The sequence below is a fragment of the Zingiber officinale genome, chromosome 1A, assembly GCF_018446385.1.
Source record: "Zingiber officinale cultivar Zhangliang chromosome 1A, Zo_v1.1, whole genome shotgun sequence".
Classification (NCBI taxonomy): Eukaryota; Viridiplantae; Streptophyta; class Magnoliopsida; order Zingiberales; family Zingiberaceae; genus Zingiber; species Zingiber officinale.
Window position 1 is genome coordinate 93,754,322 of NC_055987.1, and position 20,830 is coordinate 93,775,151.

At 44.1% G+C, this 20,830-nt stretch overlaps 1 long non-coding RNA gene across 1 annotated transcript; it reads right to left on the minus strand.

Annotated features, from left to right (window-relative positions):
- Nucleotides 1–2,355: 2,355 nt before the first annotated feature.
- LOC122006963 lies at nucleotides 2,356–3,136 on the minus strand. The gene is made up of 3 exons (XR_006118812.1): nucleotides 2,733–3,136; nucleotides 2,499–2,646; nucleotides 2,356–2,413 (listed from the first exon to the last, which is right to left on the minus strand). It is a non-coding gene; the product is annotated as an uncharacterized LOC122006963 (long non-coding RNA).
- Nucleotides 3,137–20,830: the final 17,694 nt, after the last annotated feature.

Consider the following 20,830-nt stretch of genomic DNA (forward strand, 5'->3'; position numbering starts at 1 on the left):
AAAATCATGTCTCTTATACATTTCCATTTTTGTATTTCTAGGTTAATCATTTAATTATAACTTCTGTTAATCTGCGTTCGATTTTGAACTCGAACAAACTGACTGGGCCGAACTTCTTAGACTAGTTTTGAAATTTGAGAATTGTTCTCAAAACTGAGAAGCTAGCTTATGCCCTTGCTCAAGACTGTGGAGCCTTCTGTTAAGGGTGAACAAAAAATTGTGATGTTAGTAGACTCCTCCAAGAAAGGTTCTAAGAGCAAGCAAAAACATCAGGCTAATTGTCACGCCCCAGGTAGTCCCTGTCCGAAGAAATTTCGGCAACATCTCCCCTGTACGGCGGACAATATGAATCTCAGTATACATATATCTATACCTCGGCCACACTCGGCCGAAACAATACACACAAATAGTAAACAATCCACGCAGTTATATTTAACGAAAAGATGATATAGAAATCAACGAAGATATACGTACACATCCTACTCCACTACAACGAAGAAATGAAATCCACGAAGTAATGAAATATTCGCAGCGGAAAACAAAGTAGCAAACCCGAATGTTCGATATAAAGTCCACAATACAACCCACATCACAAGTATACGAATAAAAGCGAATACAGAAAATGATATCTAGAAATCTTCGCGACAAAGGGGCCTAGCGACTGGAATCTCTCCTGACGGCCTCAACCTGAAAAATAGTAACAACGGGGTGAGTTCAAAGAACTCAGCAGGTAAACCAATAGACATGTACAACAATATGTATCCACCAGTAATAGCCTAAGGTACAGTCTCCTAAACCATGGGATCAAGAGTACAGTTCTCTAACCATACAACCTACGGTATAGTCTCCTAACAGAATAACAGATATGCATAGCCGAAATAAACTGTAGTAACCAGCAATAGGCATAAGGTACAGTCTATAGCAAGAATAATAAGAAAATGCATAACTGAAATAAACTGTACTCACCTGCGAGGCTTGTGCAACTGACTGTAAACATACACAGATAAAGATAGTCAGAGCAAAAGCATATAACCTGTATGCATGTCAATCATATGCAATCACCAAAATGCATCAATCATAATTAATGCAATCTGTGCATATGATGCAAATGACATGGTCACCCCTGACGCCAGTCAGAATCTCACACACAATGGTGAGACCGCGTGGGTAGGGCTGTGACACCGTGCACTCTGTCGTCACTACCCCTGAAGAGTGACCGAGTGGACGGGATGCACCGGAGTACACCTATCCTCCAACCTCACTATAGGAGGGAGCGCCATGCTCTCATCTCCCGGTACACAATGACGGGGAGGGACCCCGGTGTGCTACCACGCTGCCTATCACACTACCCATGAGTGGAGCCTCCAGCGGAGCACCACCAAGCAACCTACACACCCTGTGTGTTGTGCCACTACCCATGCAATGGTCACGTGGTGTGCAGGTCAATGTAGCCGGCCGACGAGCTCAACAATAATGGAGTCGTCAATCGCCCAGCATGCAATCATGCGATATGGTGCATGCGGCTACAGTATGTCATACCTGAACATATCCTCCTCCATATGTGTAGATGCCAAACAGATAGACACATATATAACAAGGATAATAAACAGCATAAATCCAAAGACATCACATATAACAATGATGTAAGTATCATGAATCCAAGAGCATGTATCACACATGTAAAGCAACCAATCCAGTAGAGTAGAGCACTATAGATATGCATCTCTATGAACATATATACACATGGCAAGAGATAAAATATCCAATCCTGAAGTAAAGCAACTAGCAGATGAAGCATGTGATAGGTATCAACTAGCTAAGACCAGGGAAGAAATAAATCTACCATCTATCACTAGTAATTATATATAAACTATACATATCATAAGACAATATCAAAAGATAAGTCAAAGGGTACCCGCCTCAAATAGAAGGTACAATTAAGCAAATCCAAAGTCAACGTCGAGACGCCCATCTCGAATCAGAGTCCTGTATCAAACAACATATATATTTTATTTAGCTAAATCCAAATGAAATAGCTAAATAAAACTCTCAATGCTAAATCATGGCAAAACCCTAATCACCACAATCACAACTTACCAATTTAAATCTAATGGTCGATTAGGGTTAGTTACCTAATCCCTGATAACCAATTAGGTTATAAATCCAACGGTTGACTAGGGTTAATTACCCTAACCCTAACCATTCCATTAGATTTATTCTACACAAATAAATCTACACAATTTAACAACTAATTACAACATGTATCAACTAACGATATACTAACATATCATCTCCAATTTATTCCTACACATAAATGGCTATTCAATCACTGATCAATTACCTAAATCTCCAACCTTTGCTCTTGATCCGCAGCCAAAGAAGTGCTGCTGGAACCAAAACAAAACAAACCTCCCTGGAATTAATCAGATCAAAAAGAGATTAGATCTCAACACAAACCTATCACCAACTAAGTCCAAGAAACAATCTACTCATCTTACCTCCTCCTCTTCAATCCCGTACCCTAATCAATAGCAAGGCAGAGGAGATCCAAGATCCAATCCAGGGAAAACCTAGCACGAGTCTGATCTGATTCCTTCCCTAATCCAAGCAACACCTCCCTGATACCAACCTCTCCAAACCCGAGACCTAATTCCACTGTCAAGAAGATTAGGATCGGTAAACAGAGAAGAAAACCAAAACTCTAAAATCCACAGCTAGGGTTAATAGCTTACCTTCGAAACCCTAGGGCATCTTCAAGCCGGCGATCGAATCGGGGAAGAGAGGGTCGGCAGAAACGAGAAGAAAGATCGGGGAAGGGTTGAGCAGAGGAAATCAAGATAATTCGTGCCTCCTTGATTGATTTCCGGCAAGCTCCGCAGATAGATCTACACCGGCGATCGTCGGCGTCGACTCGTCCACGCTCGGCGTCGGTTCGTCCCCGTGAGAGTCTTCAGAGAGATTAGAGCGAGAAGGAGAAGGCTTCGGCTAGATCTGAGCTAAAGGATCGATGCCGGTAGAAGGAAGACCGCCGGAGCTGAAGCCTTGCTCCCGTCGGCGCCGATCGCCCGCGAGAGAGAACAGAGAAGAGAGGGGAGATCGGGATCGCGTCGGGGCAGAGAGGGGAGGAAGAACTCGGTTAAAGGATTAAGTCGGGTTCGGGAAAAAGAAATAAGAAAGGAAATTTATAATTAACACTTTTCCTCACTTAAGCGGGTATCCCAAACAGGCTTTAATCCGAACCCGAAATTGATCCCCTCAAAATCCGTCATACGAGCTCCGAAAAATTCCTAGAAAATTTCTAAAAATTTCGGAAAAATTCTATAAGGATATTTTCCAAATAACCTTATTAATTGAATTTTCCGAGATCTCTCATCCCCCCTACTAATAAAAATTTGGTCCCCAAATTTCGCTATAACCAACAGCAAACACTGAAATATAACCTTGCAGTATAAATGCTGAAGAAACTCTAACCCACTTACCTCAAGTAAAAAGATGGGGGTATCGAGCTCGGATCGTATCCTCCAGCTCCCACGTAGCCTCCTCGTCAGAACGATGCTGCCATCCGACTTTAACAAGTCTGACCGTCTTGTTCCGCAGCTGACGCTCTCTATGGTCCAGAATCCGCACCGGAACCTCCTCGTAAGTAACTTCAGGCTAAATAGGAACAGATATATCTGACAGAACATGTGTCGGATCGGATACGTATCTCCTCAGCATAGATACGTGGAATACATCGTGAATGCCAGCTAGAGATGGTGGTAGCGCCAGACGATAAGCTACTGCTCCAATCCTCTCCAAGATCTGGAATGGCCCAATATATCGAGGAGCTAGCTTACCTCGGAGACCAAATCTCTTCACCCCTTTTGTGGGTGAAACTCTAAGAAATACATGATCACCAATGGAGAACTCCAGGGGTCTCCGTCTCTGATCAGCATAACTCTTCTGACGGTCCTGGGCCTCTGACATCCTCCGTCTGATAGTGCGAAATAACTCTGCATCCTGCTGAGCTCTCTGAGGTCCTATCAGCTGGGCCTCCCCAACCTCCTCCCAGAGGATGGGTGTCCGACAAGGCCTACCATACAACGCCTCAAACGGTGCCATCTGGATAGCCGAATGATAGCTGTTGTTGTAGGCGAACTCCACTAATGGCAGGTGGTCCTCCCAACTGCCTCCGAAGTCCATGACACAAGACCTCAGCAAGTCCTCCAATGTCTGAATAGTCCGCTCTGACTGCCCATCTGTCTGCGGATGGAATGCCGTACTGAAACGAAGCTGTGTGCCCAAGGCCTGCTGCAGACTCTGCCAGAATCGGGACGTGAACCGTGGGTCTCTATCAGATATAATGCTCAACGGAACTCCATGCAATCTGATAATCTCACGACAGTATAACTCAGCTAATCGATCCAGAGAATCCGTCTTCCGGATCGCTAAAAAGTGTGCGGATTTGGTTAATCGGTCAACGATTACCCAAATCGCATCATGACCTCGACGAGTCCTAGGCAAACCAACCACGAAATCCATAGTAATGTGCTCCCACTTCCACTCGGGAATAGGGATCCTCTGAAGTAATCCAGCAGGTCTCTGGTGCTCAGCCTTCACCTGCTGACAGACAAGACATCTGGCTACAAACTCCGCGATGTCTTTCTTCATACCGTTCCACCAATAGGAACGCCTCAAATCACGATACATACGGGTCCCACCTGGGTGGATAGCAAATCTAGAACGATGAGCCTCCTGAAGTAACTCCTCCATGACCGGGTGAGACTGAGGTACACATAATCTACCTCGGAAATAAACAATCCCCTCATCGTCTCGTGTAAACTCGGTCTGCTGTCCGGAAGCTATCTGGCTGCTAATGAACTGTAAATGCTGATCTCCGGCCTGGGCCTCTCGAATCCTCATCCTGATCGACGACTGAGCAACCATGGTAACAAGAATACCCTGCTCTGTCCGTCCCTGCTCCTCAAGGCCCAACTCGGAGAATCCCTGAATCAAGTCCGTGACTAAAACTCGGTGACAAGCTAAAGTCCCTCTGGACTTCCTGCTAAGTGCATCAGCAACCACATTAGCTTTACCCGGATGGTAGCTAATAGTACAATCATAATCCTTCAGGAACTCCATCCATCTCCTCTGTCGGAGATTGAGTTCCTTCTGGGTGAAAATATATTTGAGACTCTTATGATCAGTAAGAATCTCAAAAGTAATACCATAAAGATGATGTCGCCAAATCTTCAAAGCAAAGATAATAGCGGCTATCTCTAAATCATGTACTGGGTAGTTCTTCTCATGCTCCTTCAATTGACGAGAAGCATAGGAGACTACCCTACCGTGCTGCATCAAAACAGCGCCCAAGCCCTGAAGAGATGCGTCTGTATAAAGTATGAATCCGTCATCACCAGAAGGTAAAACCAAGACTGGTGCTGATACTAATCTCCGCTTCAGCTCCTGGAAGCTGGTCTCACAAGCCTCTGACCACGTGAATTTCACGCCTTTCCGGGTCAGACGTGTCAACGGTATAGCAATGCTGGAGAAACCCTCAACAAATCGTCGGTAATATCCAGCCAAGCCCAAGAAACTGCGAATCTCCTGGACTGACTTCGGCTGCTCCCAGCTGGTGATAGCCTCGATCTTCTGAGGATCTACTGAAATACCTCGGCTAGAAACCACATGTCCTAGAAAATCGACTGAGGAAAGCCAAAATGCACACTTGCTGAACTTCGCATACAGATGATGTCGTCGAAGAGTCTCCAAGACTATGCGAAGGTGCTACGCATGTTCCTCTTTGGAACGTGAATAGATCAATATGTCATCGATAAACACAATAACAAACTGATCTAGGTACTCCAGAAAGATACGGTTCATCAAATCCATAAATACTGCAGGAGCATTGGTAAGCCCAAATGGCATTACCAAAAACTCGTAATGTCCGTATCTGGTGCGGAATGCTGTCTTCTAAATATCAGAATCTCTAACTCTCAGCTGATGATATCCAGACCGCAGATCAATTTTAGAATACACTGATGTATTTCTGAGCTGATTAAATAAATCCTCAATCCGTGGCAAGGGGTACTTATTTTTGTTAGTCACTACATTCAGCTACCTATAATCGATGCACAACCTCAGAGTACCATCCTTCTTCTTGACGAATAGTACAGGAGAATACTAAGGCGGAATACCGTGGGGTACTCCACAAGGACACCAGAATGCTCCTGCCCGTGCAGGCCATATTCAGCCGCTGTAGGGGGAGCTGTCCTCTGCTGATGATGCGAAACTTGGGCTCTCGGCCCACCTCGCTTAGTCCCGGGCTGACCAAACTATCCTCCCGGAACAGAAATCCCGGAAGCAACATGCTGAGCCTTCAGCGAACAATCTCGGCTCAAGTGCCCGGGTAGTTTGCAATAATAGCAAACTGGTTGTCCCAGGGTGCATGCAGAGGTGATGTGATCTCAGGATCCGCATCGGGTGCAGTGAGAGTCACCAGTGGACTGTTTCCGGTTCTGCTGAGAAGACCGGGAATGTCCAGATGAAGATCGTCCGGACTTCTGGGGTCAGCCAAATGACCCAGAAGTACCCTGACCCGTCTGAGTGCGACTACTATGCTGCTGTCCCGTAGTCTGTGGCTGCTGGCTCTGTCCGGAAGTCCGATCAGTCTGCTTCCTCTTCTTATCTGCATTCACTCTCCGATGAGTAGACTCAATCATGAGAGCTCTATCCAGTGTCTCGGTGTATGATGAAGTACTAAAACCAGAAATCTTCAGCTGAAGATGCCCGTCCAGTCCCTGGACAAACTGAAGCATACGCGATCTGTCATCGGCAACTAACTCAGGACAGAATCTGGCCAACCGATTAAATTCAGCATTATACTCCATCACTGAGCGGTTATTCTGCCGCTGACTAAGAAAATCCTACCGAAGAGTCATCTGATATGCTCGGGGAAAATACTGACTCTCGAATGCCTCCCTAAATCTTGTCCAAGTAATATGCTGGTCGCCTATAATGGAGCGCTGTGTGTCCCACCAGATCTCTGCCCCATCTCGCAGGTGGTAAGCAGCCAGCTCGGCCTTCTCCCACTCGGAGCAGGCCATGTAAAAGAACGTCCGCTCCATAGTCTCAATCCAGGACTGAGCTATGCTCGGATCAGTCTCTCCGCGGAATAATGTGAATCGGCTCTTCGCCGACTCTGCTAAGGCTGGGATCCGTGCACGTGCTGTAACTATGTCGGTGGGCATCGCTGCAGCACTGGGCAGAACCACTGGGACTGCTCCTAGGGGTAGTACTGATGGCGGAACTACTGAGTAAACATATGTAGGGGCCACTGAAGGTACGGTGGGCGGTACCGGGTAAGGAACAGCCGGTGCTGCCGGTACGGGTGCCGAATATGTAGTAATCGGCACATGTGTCTGCGGTGCCGAGTACGTAGTAGCAGGCGCGGCTAGAGGGGCTGTCGGGTATACTGCGGGTACTACTGCTGGGGGAGGTGCTGAATATACCGACGGTGGTACCACTGGTGGTACAGTCGAGGTAGGTACCTCTGACGTCGGAACTATCGGGATCTGATACGCAGACGTACCCACAATGACCGGAGGAGTCTGCCCCTGACGGGCAGGCTCAGCCCTAGCAGACCTCTCTGAAGACTCTGCCTCAGGAGAATCTAACGGCCTCTTACGTGGCCGCCCACATCTCGGTGCCGGTACACGTGTAGGTGGCATATCTGTAAAGAAAATGTTACCCAAATATCACTACAGGTATAAGAACTGAAAAATTACCTAAATTACCTATTTGCCGCCTGGAGATATCCTGTCGCTGCTTAGCCCCAAATAGAACTAATAAAACCTCGTCCAAATACCTCGGAATTCCGAAACGAGAAAATCGACGAAAATCCGTACAATCCGAAAATACTGAGAAAGGCTCACGAAAGTAAGCATCATAAATCCGAAACCCGACAAGTAGGTATCGCAAAACTTTGCTCTGATACCAAATAAATTGGTATCAGATAAACCTCGAAAATCCAAAACGAAGAGCAAGTATCGTGAGCCTCGGCTCTGATACAAAATAAATTGTCACGCCCCAGGTAGTCCCTGTCCGAAGAAATTTCGGCAGCATCTCCCCTGTACGTCAGACAATATGAATCTCAGTATACATATATCTATACCTCGGCCACACTCGGCCGGAACAATACACACAAATAGTAAACAATCCACGCAGTTATATTTAACGAAAAGATGATATAGAAATCAACGAAGATATACGTACACATCCTACTCCACTACAACGAAGAAATGAAATCCACGAAGTAATGAAATATTCGCAGCGGAAAACAAAGTAGCAAACCCGAATGTTCGATATAAAGTCCACAATGCAACCCACATCACAAGTATAAGAATAAAAGCGAATACAGAAAACGATATCTAGAAATCTTCGCGACAAAGGGGCCTAGCGACTGGAATCTCTCCTGACGGCCTCAACCTGAAAAATAGTAACAACGGGGTGAGTTCAAAGAACTCAGCAGGTAAACCAATAGACATGTACAGCAATATGTATCCACCAGTAATAGCCTAAGGTACAGTCTCCTAAACCATGGGATCAAGAGTACAGTTCTCTAACCATACAACCTACGGTATAGTCTCCTAACAGAATAACAGATATGCATAGCCGAAATAAACTGTAGTAACCAGCAATAGGCATAAGGTACAGTCTATAGCAAGAATAATAAGAAAATGCATAACTGAAATAAACTGTACTCACCTGCGAGGCTTGTGCAACTGACTGTAAACATACATAGATAAAGATAGTCAGAGCAAAAGCATATAACCTGTATGCATGTCAATCATATGCAATCATCAAAATGCATCAATCATAATTAATGCAATCTGTGCATATGATGCAAATGACATGGTCACCCCTGACGCCAGTCAGAATCTCACACACAATGGTGAGACCGCGTGGGTAGGGCTGTGACACCGTGCACTCTGCCGTCACTACCCCTGAAGAGTGACCGAGTGGACGGGATGCACCGGAGTACACCTATCCTCCAACCTCACTATAGGAGGGAGCGCCATGCTCTCATCTCCCGGTACACAATGACGGGGAGGGACCCCGGTGTGCTACCACGCTACCTATCACACTACCCATGAGTGGAGCCTCCAGCGGAGCACCACCGAGCAACCTACACACCCTGTGTGCTGTGCCACTACCCATGCAATGGTCACGTGGTGTGCAGGTCAATGTAGCCGGCCGACGAGCTCAACAATAATGGAGTCGTCAATCGCCCAGCATGCAATCATGCGATATGGTGCATGCGGCTACAGTATGTCATACCTGAACATATCCTCCTCCATATGTGTAGATGCCAAACAGATAGACACATATATAACAAGGATAATAAACAGCATAAATCCAAAGACATCACATATAACAATGATGTAAGTATCATGAATCCAAGAGCATGTATCACACATGTAAAGCAACCAATCCAGTAGAGTAGAGCACTATAGATATGCATCTCTATGAACATATATACACATGGCAAGAGATAAAATATCCAATCCTGAAGTAAAGCAACTAGCAGATGAAGCATGTGATAGGTATCAACTAGCTAAGACCAGGGAAGAAATAAATCTACCATCTATCACTAGTAATTATATATAAACTATACATATCATAAGACAATATCAAAAGATAAGTCAAAGGGTACCCGCCTTAAATAGAATGTACAATTAAGCAAATCCAAAGTCAACGTCGAGACCCCCATCTCGAATCAGAGTCCTGTGTCAAACAACATATATATTTTATTTAGCTAAATCCAAATGAAATAGCTAAATAAAACTCTCAATGCTAAATCAAGGCAAAACCCTAATCACCACAATCACAACTTACCAATTTAAATCTAATGGTCGATTAGGGTTAGTTACCTAATCCCTGATCACCAATTAGGTTATAAATCCAACGGTTGACTAGGGTTAATTACCCTAACCCTAACCATTCCATTAGATTTATTCTACACAAATAAATATACACAATTTAACAACTAATTACAACATGTATCAACTAACGATATACTAACATATCATCTCCAATTTATTCCTACACATAAATGGCTATTCAATCACTGATCAATTACCTAAATCTCCAACCTTTGCTCTTGATCCGCAGCCAAAGAAGTGCTGCTGGAACCAAAACAAAACAAACCTCCCTGGAATTAATCAGATCAAAAAGAGATTAGATCTCAACACAAACCTATCACCAACTAAGTCCAAGAAACAATCTACTCATCTTACCTCCTCCTCTTCAATCCCGTACCCTAATCAATAGCAAGGCAGAGGAGATCCAAGATCCAATCCAGGGAAAACCTAGCACGAGTCTGATCTGATTCCTTCCCTAATCCAAGCAACACCTCCCTGATACCAACCTCTCCAAACCTGAGACCTAATTCCACCGTCAAGAAGATTAGGATCGGTAAACAGAGAAGAAAACCAAAACTCTAAAATCCACAGCTAGGGTTAATAGCTTACCTTCGAAACCCTAGGGCATCTTCAAGCTGGCGATCGAATCGGGGAAGAGAGGGTCGGCAGAAACGAGAAGAAAGATCGGGGAAGGGTTGAGCAGAGGAAATCAAGATAATTCGTGCCTCCTTGATTGATTTCCGGCAAGCTCCGCAGATAGATCTACACCGGCGATCGTCGGCGTCGACTCATCCACGCTCGGCGTCGGTTCGTCCCCGTGAGAGTCTTCAGAGAGATTAGAGCGAGAAGGAGAAGGCTTCAGCTAGATCTGAGCTAAAGGATCGATGCCGGTAGAAGGAAGACCGTCGGAGCTGAAGCCTTGCTCCCGTCGGCGCCGATCGCCCGCGAGAGAGAACAGAGAAGAGAGGGGAGATCGGGATCACGTCGGGCAGAGAGGGGAGGAAGAACTTGGTTAAAGGATTAAGTCGGGTTCGGGCAAAAGAAATAAGAAAGGAAATTTATAATTAACACTTTTCCTCACTTAAGCGGGTATCCCAAACAGGCTTTAATCCGAACCCGAAATTGATCCCCTCAAAATCCGTCATACGAGCTCCGAAAAATTCCTAGAAAATTTCTAAAAATTCCGGAAAAATTCTATAAGGATATTTTCCAAATAACCCTATTAATTGAATTTTCCAAGATCTCACACTAAAGGGAAGAGCAAAAAGGCCAAGACAGTAGAATCGACACAAAAGGACCCATGTCATTTGATATGGGTTATGATGGCTGGCCTATCAGATGACGTGGAGGTCACGGTCGAGAGAGAAAGTAGAGGGCCATAGTTGGGTGAATGTATGATTAATAGGATAATGACGGACTAAATAAAAGGTTTTCCGCAGGCACTCGATCAGGTGACGTCCTCCAAAAATTACGTAAAAATACTCTAAAAATTTCTAAAAATCTCTAGAATATTTTAAAAGCATTTCCAAATATTTTTATGGACATTTGGAACTCGAAATAGGGAAAATTGGGTCATTACAATCCCCCATACCTTATAAAAAGTTCGTCCTCGAACTTAGAATAGCTCTGGATATTTCTCTCTCATACTGTCCTCCCGCTCCCAAGTGACTTCCTCGTGCTTCTGGTTCTACCAGATAACCTTCACTAGTGGCACTTCTTTATTTCTTAATCTCTTGACTACTCTGTCCACTATCTGTGTAGGTCTACTCTCGTAGCTAAGATCCTCTTGAATCTGCACTGTCTGAGGCTGAATCACTTGGCTGGGGTCGTGAAGACACTTCTTTAGCATGGAGACATGAAATACATTATGTATTGCTGACATGTCTTGTGGTAAGTCCAGCCTGTAAGCTACTTTCCCAATCCTTTCTATGATCAGGTAAGGTCCTACATAACGAGGACTTAATTTGCCCTTCTTGCCAAATCTCATCACTCCCTTCATAGGAGCGACCTTGAGGAAAACTGAATCTCCTACTTGGAATTCCAATGGCCTACGGCGTGTGTCAGCATAACTCTTCTGTCTGCTCTGGGCAGCCTCAATTCTTTGTCTGATTTTCTGAATCACCTGAGTGGTCTCGTCTATCAGCTCTGTCTGAATGCCCAGCTCTACTTCCATCTCTTTTCTCTCTCCTGCTTCTTGCCAGCATATGGGTGATCTGCATTTCCTGCCATATAGTGCCTCATAAGGTGCCATCTTGATGGTGGCCTGATAGCTATTGTTGTAGGCAAATTCAGCTAAGCACATGTACTTGCACCAACTTCCCTTGAAATCTAGTGCACAAGCTCTGAGCATATCTTCTAGAATCTGATTTACTCTCTCTGTCTGTCCATCAGTCTAAGGATGGAAGGCTATGCTGAACTTGAGTTTGGTGCCTAGTGCCGTCTGAACACACTCCCAAAAGTGAGAGGTGAAGCGCCCATCTCTATCAGAAACAATAGATTTAGGAACTCCGTGAAGTCTGATCACCTCTTTAACGTACAACTGTACCAACTTCTCTATAGAGTGGGACACCTTGATGGCTAGAAAATGAGCAGACTTAGTCAATCTGTCCACTATCACCCATATCGCATCATATCCATTTGTGGTTCTTGGGAGACCTGTTATGAAGTCCATGGATATGTCTTCCCACTTCCACTCTGGTATAGGAAGAGGCTGTAGAACTCCTCCTGGTCTCTGGTGTTCTGCTTTGACCCTCTGACATGTCAGGCAGGCACTGACATATTTAGCTACATCCCTTTTGAGTCCAGACCACCAGAATCTCTGTTTCACGTCTTGATACATCTTGGTAGAACCAGGATGCATGGAATAAGGTGTACTATGAGCTTCTTCTAAAATTTTCTTTCTCAGCTCTTCATCATTGGGGACACAAAGGCGGCTCCCTTGATAAAGAATTCCACTGTCTGATACTCGAAACTCCGAATTTCCTTCTTCTTGTATCCCTTGCTTGATCTTTTGGATATCTGGATCTTCACTTTGCTTTCTCTATATATCCTCAAGCAGGGTTGACTCTAAGGTCAATGTAGAGAGTTGCCCATAAATAATTTCCATTCCAAAATTTGACAACTCCTTCTGCAGTGGTAGGACTAATGATGACAAAGACATCAGGGATGCACTGGATTTTCTGCTCAGTGCATCTGCCACTTTATTAGCTTTGCCTGGATGGTAGAGGATTTCACAGTCATAATCTTTGACCAACTCTAGCCACCTACGCTGTCTCATGTTTAAGTCCTTCTGAGTGAAGAAGTACTTAAGACTCTGATGGTCTGTGAAAATTCTGCACTGAACGCCATACAAATAATGTCGCCAGAGTTTTAATGCAAAGACCACAGCTGCCAGCTCAAGATCATGAGTGGGGTAGTTCTTTTCATAATCTTTGAGTTGTCTGGAAGCAGAAGCTATCACTTTTCCTTCCTGCATGAGTACAACTCCTAAGCCCATCTTGGAAGCATCACTGTAGATGTCAAAACTCCTGTCACTTTCTGGAACAGTCAGAATAGGAGCACTGGTCAGTCTCTTCTTGAGCTCTTGGAAACTCTGCTCACATTTATCTGACTATTCAAACTTCTTGTTCTTTCTAGTGAGGGCTGTTAGTGGAGAGGCGATCCTGGAAAAGTCCTCCACAAATTTCCTGTAGTACCCAGCTAAACCAAGGAAGCTTCTGATCTCCCTGGCATTCTTGGGTCTACTCCAGTTGTTGACTGCTTCTATTTTAGCTGGGTCCACTTGAATGCCTTCTTTAGAAATTATGTGACCTAGAAATGCCACCTGATCTAACCAGAACTCGCACTTTGAGAACTTAGCGTAAAGCTGCTTTTGCTGAAGAGTCTGCAGTACTATCCTCAAATGCGTGTCATGCTCCTCTGGGGTTCTGGAATAGATTAGGATGTCGTCAATGAACACAATGACAAATTTGTCAAAGTATTCTCTGAACACTCTGTTCATCAGGTCCATGAAAACTGCAGGTGCATTAGTCACACCAAAAGGCATGACTACGAACTCGTAGTGTCCGTATCTGGTCCTGAAAGCCGTTCTGGGTATGTCTCTTTCCTTCACTTTTAGCTGATGGTACCCAGAGCGCAGGTCTATCTTTGAGAATACTGTTGCCCCTCTCAACTGATCAAATAGGTCGTCGATCTTGGGGAGGGGGTACTTGTTCTTGATTGTCACTTGATTCAGAGCTCTATAATCTATGCACATCCGCATAGATCCGTCCTTCTTCTTGACGAACAACACTGGAGCTCCCCATGGTGAATGACTAGGGCGGATGAAGCCTTTGTCAAGCAGCTCCTGAAGTTGTTCCTGTAGTTCTTTCAGCTCTGCTGGAGACATGCGGTATGGAGCTTTTGAAATTGGATCGGTACCAGGAACCAGTTCAATCTCAAACTCCACTTCTCTGTTGGGAGGTAGTCCAGGTAGCTCTTCTGGGAATACCTCTGGATACTCACAGACTACTCGAACTTCCTCCTGCTTGGGTCCTTCTTGTTCTTCTGTACTCACAATGTGCACAAGAAAACCAGCACACCCTTTAGCTAACATCTGGTGAGCTGTGAGAGAAGAAAGGAACTTCTGGGTCTTCCTCTTTGGCACCCCTGTGAACTCAAAGGATGATTCACCTTCTGGACTAAAGATCACTTTCCTTCTGCGGCAGTCCACTGAAGCACTGTACTTGCTGAGGAAATCCATACCCAAAATGATATCGAAATCCTGCATGGCGAGGACCACCAGATTTATACATAGCTCACGGTCTGAAATTCGGACTGGTACAGCCCGAAGCCACTGGTTGGATTCCATGACTTCCCCAGAAGGTAGGGTCGTCAGGAACTTGGAGTTCATGTTTTCTGTAGGTACCTGTAATTGACCTGATATGAATAAAAGGGGAGTATCAAATAGTGCAGTAGCTAAATGCTGAAAAATAACTACTTGACCTGTTACGACCGTCGAGGCACTAGCAGCTTCTTCTTTGGTGAGGGAGAATACTCTGTCACTGGCTGGAACTGGTGGGGCTTCCAACCTTCCTTGACTGATCTGAGGTCCTTCCAGAGTTGCAGGCATATAATGTAGCTGAGGTTTGCCTCCATATTGTATTGGCTGTGGCTGAGGTGCTTTGAGCTTGTTAGGACATTCTTTATCCATGTGTCCTTCTTGCCCACATGCATAGCATCCAGTCTTACCCAAAAGACAGGCTCCTGGATGTGTTCTCCCACATTTAGGACAGAGAGGGATCTTGGTCTGCTTATTTGCTGGTCCTCCTTTCTGGTTACCTCCTAAGTTCCACTGCTTTCTTTTGTTACCCTTGCCTTTCCAGTTCTGCTTATTTGCCTGAGGTTTCTGATTCCCAGCTGTCTTATCTTCGATCTTGACTGGCTTATGCTGCGCTCGTTGTGCCCTGATGCTATCCAGATAGTGCTCAGCAACTAATGCTCTACTGACCAGCTCTTCGCCAGTCTGAGGCTGTTGAGCTCCACTACTCACATTAAGTGCTATCACTGGCCTCAGCATCCTGAGCATCAATCTGACTCGTTCCTTCTCCGTGCTTACTAGCTCTGGGCAGAGACGAGCTAGCCTATTGAATTTCTTTATTGCTTCTTCCACTGACAGGTCACCTTGTCTGAATTCTATGAACTCCTCATAATGCTTATTGGTGATCCGCTGACGGAAGAATTCTTCATAAAATTCTGCTTCAAAGTCAGCCCAGCTCATCTGATTGACTGCTCTCTTGCTTTTAACTCTCTCCCACCACATACGAGCATCTCCAGATAGACAGAATGAGGAACACTTGACCTTCTCAACTTCTGGCCAGTCAAGAAGCTCCATGGTGCTTTCCAGTGTCTTGAACCAAGCCTGAGCATCCCGGGCTCAGTCGTGCCTGAGAAACTCTCTGGCTTCAGTTTCAGCCACTGTATCAGATATGCTTCTTGTCTTCTAGGTGCTGTGGGGACTTCCAGGACGGCTGGTGGAACCTCAGTCACCACTGGAGTCTCGACAGTGATTGTTGGAGGAGTGGGAGGGACTGGCTGCTAATTCGCCATCAGATTGACGATCACTTGCTGCTGCTCTGCTACTTGTCTCTGGAGTTGAGCAACAACTTCAGCGAGATTTGGTTCAGCTGCTCTGGGCTCTTCGTTCTCCTGAGCCTGGTCCTCAGTACGAGAGGTACGGGGACGTCCTCTTCTTGACATCTAATTATGCAAAGAAAAGAAAGACTTGATATATTCTTTATCCTTTCTAACCAAACTTAGGTATATGAATAAAAGGGAAACAAACTTCTATCTTACTAAAACGCATACAAGCAAATACTCTATACTGCAAATAATAAAGAAAGCATAAGAAAGAAAACTTAAATACTTTCTTACTTGAAGACGGCAAGGATGATGCTGATGTGTGATGCTGGAGAATGGAACTTGCTCTGATACCAACTGTAATGACCCACCTTTTACACTACTATTACTCTCTAAAGGTGGACGCTACTTAACTACTAACTCTACTTAACCGGTGTGATTAAAAACCACATGGAAACCCTACCGAAAAATTTCGGCAGAATCTCCCCTGTACCGGTGACCTTAAACTGATATACAAACACTGTATACATCAGCCACAGGCGGCTGGAACATATATTAGACAACCATGCAGTTTATATATATGAAAAAGAATCAAAATACCGAAAGAAATAACTCTATCAATGCATGATAAAAACACTCCAATGAAAATAGCATATACAAGTTCTAAACTCTTTTAACAATTCGACGGAAGCAATCTTCATAATTATTTTTAAGCTAAGTCTCAAGATCTCTCCATAGTCCTGGCATCACACACCATCACAGCATCTCCTTGTCGCCTTCCTTCTTATACTTTTCCTCTTCCTTTATCTTTTATCTGCAGTAGGAGAAATGCAGACTATAAGAAAAATGCTTAGTGAGCGCTATCTAACTCACAAAAACTCGATATGCATGTATATAAATAAAAGAAACATGCTAAAACTGAATGCTAACATGTAAAACTACTCATGCTCATAAATAGCAAAGAAATCTACTAACTGAAAAGCTAACATATAAAGCTAAACATGCTCATCAACTAGCAAATAAATAACATGTAAGAAACTGAACATGTAAAAGCTGCTAGCATAAAAGAAAGCTAAACTTGCTGATCATTAAAACAAAGTGAAGCTTACTTCATTTACTCTAAACTTATTCTTTTATTTCACTTGTTTAAAATTTATACTTTAATACTTGAAAATAATAATCAACTTCTCTTGGGCCCAGGCATAGTACCATCTTATGCGCGTTCCCTAATAGGTTGGGGTAGCGAGCCGCCAATCCTAAAAGAGCAGACCTTGGTCTACCAGGGCCAAGACCTTGGAATTGGACACCTGGATTTGTTTAACGACAACCTTGGAAGTCGGGTACTAGCCTGTTCTTAAAAAGTAAAATACTTATTATCTTAAATTACTTCTTCTTTAAATGCCTTGGCATTTTAATAGCATCTTATGTGCCAAAATCCCTAAAGTCTTGACTTTGGGATTTACTTAAGGCCCTGGCCTTTTCTTTCTTTTCTTTTTCTTTCTTTTTACTTGTTAATGCTTCTAAAAGAATTTGATAGAACTCTTATTTTCCCACTAGAATACATGGTTGTTCATGCTTATTAAAATAGCAAATAAAAACCAAAGAAACTGCTCATGTGTATCTAGTAATAAAGAAAACTGATCATGCTCAACTCATAGCAATTAAAAACTGCACATGCTCAATAATAGCAAATGAAAACTAGAAAATCTGCATATAAGACTAATACAAATCTGCGCTGTGAATGTTACAAAATTCTACACTACAATGCTTAACAAGATTCTGTTCTACAATGCTTAATCATTCTATTCATTCTGTAAACATTCCTACCTTGAGAGGAAGCTATTGAGGCATATATGCACCTAAGAAAACTAGGCTGAATTCTATACCAAAATCATGCCTAATGAGCTAGAGAAAAATGGATATTGCTTCTACTTAAAACTCAATGTTCACTAACTACTCAGCTATATCCCTAGTAACCATTCTGCACAATAAATTGTAACATAAAGGAATCAAGCTTGCTGAATTCTTGCAACAGAACACTTAGAACAGGATACTTGAATCAAGCTTGCTGAATTCTTCCACTAAACCTATTGGAAACTTGGAACCTATATAAAGCTTGTTTCGTTCCAAAATCAAAACCCATATCTAGCAACAGGATACTAATTCTAGCTGCCACAGAATTTAAAAGAAAGGAAACCAAGAATGCATGCTACTAAACTTCAATTAAACAGAACCCTAATAAAAAAGGGAACAACATGGCAGCAAACTTCAGTACAAAGCAGAACAATCTACATAGAAACAAATTCGAATTCCATCTACAAAGCCTGAAGAAACCAATAAGAGCCAAAACACTCCACTTACTTAATCCATAATTTAGCATGCTTAATATGTATGCTACAGAAGGTAAGGAATGAAAGGGAAAACCCTAGCTTATAATTCTGTTCAACAGCAACCCAAGCTTACTCCAAAGGGAAACCCTAGCATAGAAAACCGAAACCTATTGCCCTAACATGGTAAATTCGGCCCAGCACCCTTAGGACAGCAAATTAGCACAGCAAAACCGAAAACAAGGAACGAAAATCTCGAAGCTATCCTACTGCAGGTGAGTAGCAACTCACCTCGCTGCTCTTGGACTTACAACCGGAGAAGAGAACTCTAAAGCTTCTAGGTTTCGGGTGAAGATGAAGATCTCGGTGATTCCTTCCTTTCCGCGTGTTCCCCTTGACGAGGAGAGCTCGGTTCCGCAAGAGCTCGTGGAAATTCCCTTCGGTCGGCCGTCGGAGAAACCTTCGCTTGCTGCTGCGTTTTCGTCCGAGACGAGAAGGCGAAATCGCCGTCGGGAGAGGAAAGGGGAAAGGAAATTAGGGTTCGGGAAAACACTTAACCCTTTATAACCTAGGTTTTATTTCTGCCCTTTACTATAACTTAAATACATCTCGCTACATACTTGGTTAACAAATCACGCGCAGCCTAGTTGGTCAGCCGGCTTTTAACCGAAGCCACAGATCACAGCTTCGATCCCTCAGCCGCGCCCTTTATTTTTCAATTTCTTTTAAATATTCCAACTATAGCTTAAATATCTATCTCTACTTATTTGGTTAACAAAACCCGCGTAGCTCAGATGGTTGGCTGCGTCCGGTTAGGTCGGGTTTGACCCGATGTCATGGGTTCGAGCCTCACCTTCAACGGTTTTTGTCAAAATTTCTTTCTTTTTGTAAACATACTAAACGACCTCCAAAAATTGCGTAAAAATACTCTAAAAATCTCTAGAATATTTTAAAAGCATTTCCAAATATTTTTATGGACATTTGGAACTCGAAATAGGGAAAATTGGGTCGTTATAGTAGGAGCGTTCCCACAGACGGCGCCAAATTGATCTTGTCCGAATGCTGAATCAAAGGACGCTGGGCACGTGGCTCTCTCCGAATTGCTGACATAGATCTTCAACCGGCTGTATGGAACTCCGGCGAACCTGCAAGGAAGTCGGGCCGAGAGGGGGTTCCCGGCGACGACCCTCCGACGCTCAAGTCAGGCAGACGAAAAATAAGAAGGTGGCTCCCGGGATCATAGATTTCATAGCTCCGGTGAAGTCTAAGGGCTCTTATATAGAGATATGGGAACTTGGTGCACACAAATCGAGGTATACACGTGTCCTATACCATACTGCAGCATGGGCTTGTCAGAAGAGCATGTCTGACGCCATACTGCTACAGTTTGCGCGTCTCCTTGATGGGATAGCAGAACCCTTTGTCGTACGATACTGGGTATGGCCTGGTCCTCGAACATGCCTGTTGTCAGCAACAGGGGTTACTAAGATGACGTCCCCACTGTCCCACACTTTTTGACTTTCTCTTCCCAGATCAACCATCAAGTCGCTCAGCCAGAACATTCGCCTTTGATCTGGTGTAGGTGGTCGTCTGTCCGGGAAGGTTCAGGGTCGTCGCCTGCTCGGCTCTCGTAGCCTGACCCCCTGGCCGAGCGGGCAGACTGCTCGGCCTTTACTCTTGCCTTGCACCGCGGCCGAGCAGACTATCCGCTCGGCCATATGATCTTCTTCATTGGAAATTTGGACTCACGACCAGATGATTGTTCTCTCGGATGAAGGTCATTGCCTAGTGATCGGCATGTCCCGCCCGCCCGTCGAGCCCATGGGGTTGACCCCCCTTTAACTGTTGACCTCCACGTGTCGTTGACCTTTCCTCATGAGGGCCCCCCAGCCTTACCACCGGATCACCCAGTAATCGCCTTTATAGTCCACCCAGTTACGGGTGACGTTTGACGAAGCCAAAGTACGTAACTTCTTATGTAGGGAATCATGGTGACTTCAGGTCCAAGGACTAGTAGTCATACTAATAGCCACATGAGAAAGTATATGACACTCATATAACGATCCACGATACTTTCTCATGGCGGGTCATTCAGTATACATTCTCCAATGTATACCCATGTGTCAATTTGATATCTCCATATCCATGACTTGTGAGATCAAGTCATCGAGTTGACATACATACTAGTCTCGTTACATTAACATTGTCCCTGAATGTTAATACTTGACTAGGAATGATTAAGAGTAGTGTTCCCTATATCATCTCACTATCGATTCAACCAATCGATTGATATAGGTAAGAACCTTCTACTCAAGGACGCTATTATACTTAGTTATTTGACACCAATACAAGTAAGTATAATAATCAAAAACAAATGTCTTTAATTATATACAAGAATATGATATAACGAGTCCATACAACAATCATCAAATGATTGGCTCTAGGGCTCTAACTAACATAGGAGACATTGTTGGTCTTAGATGA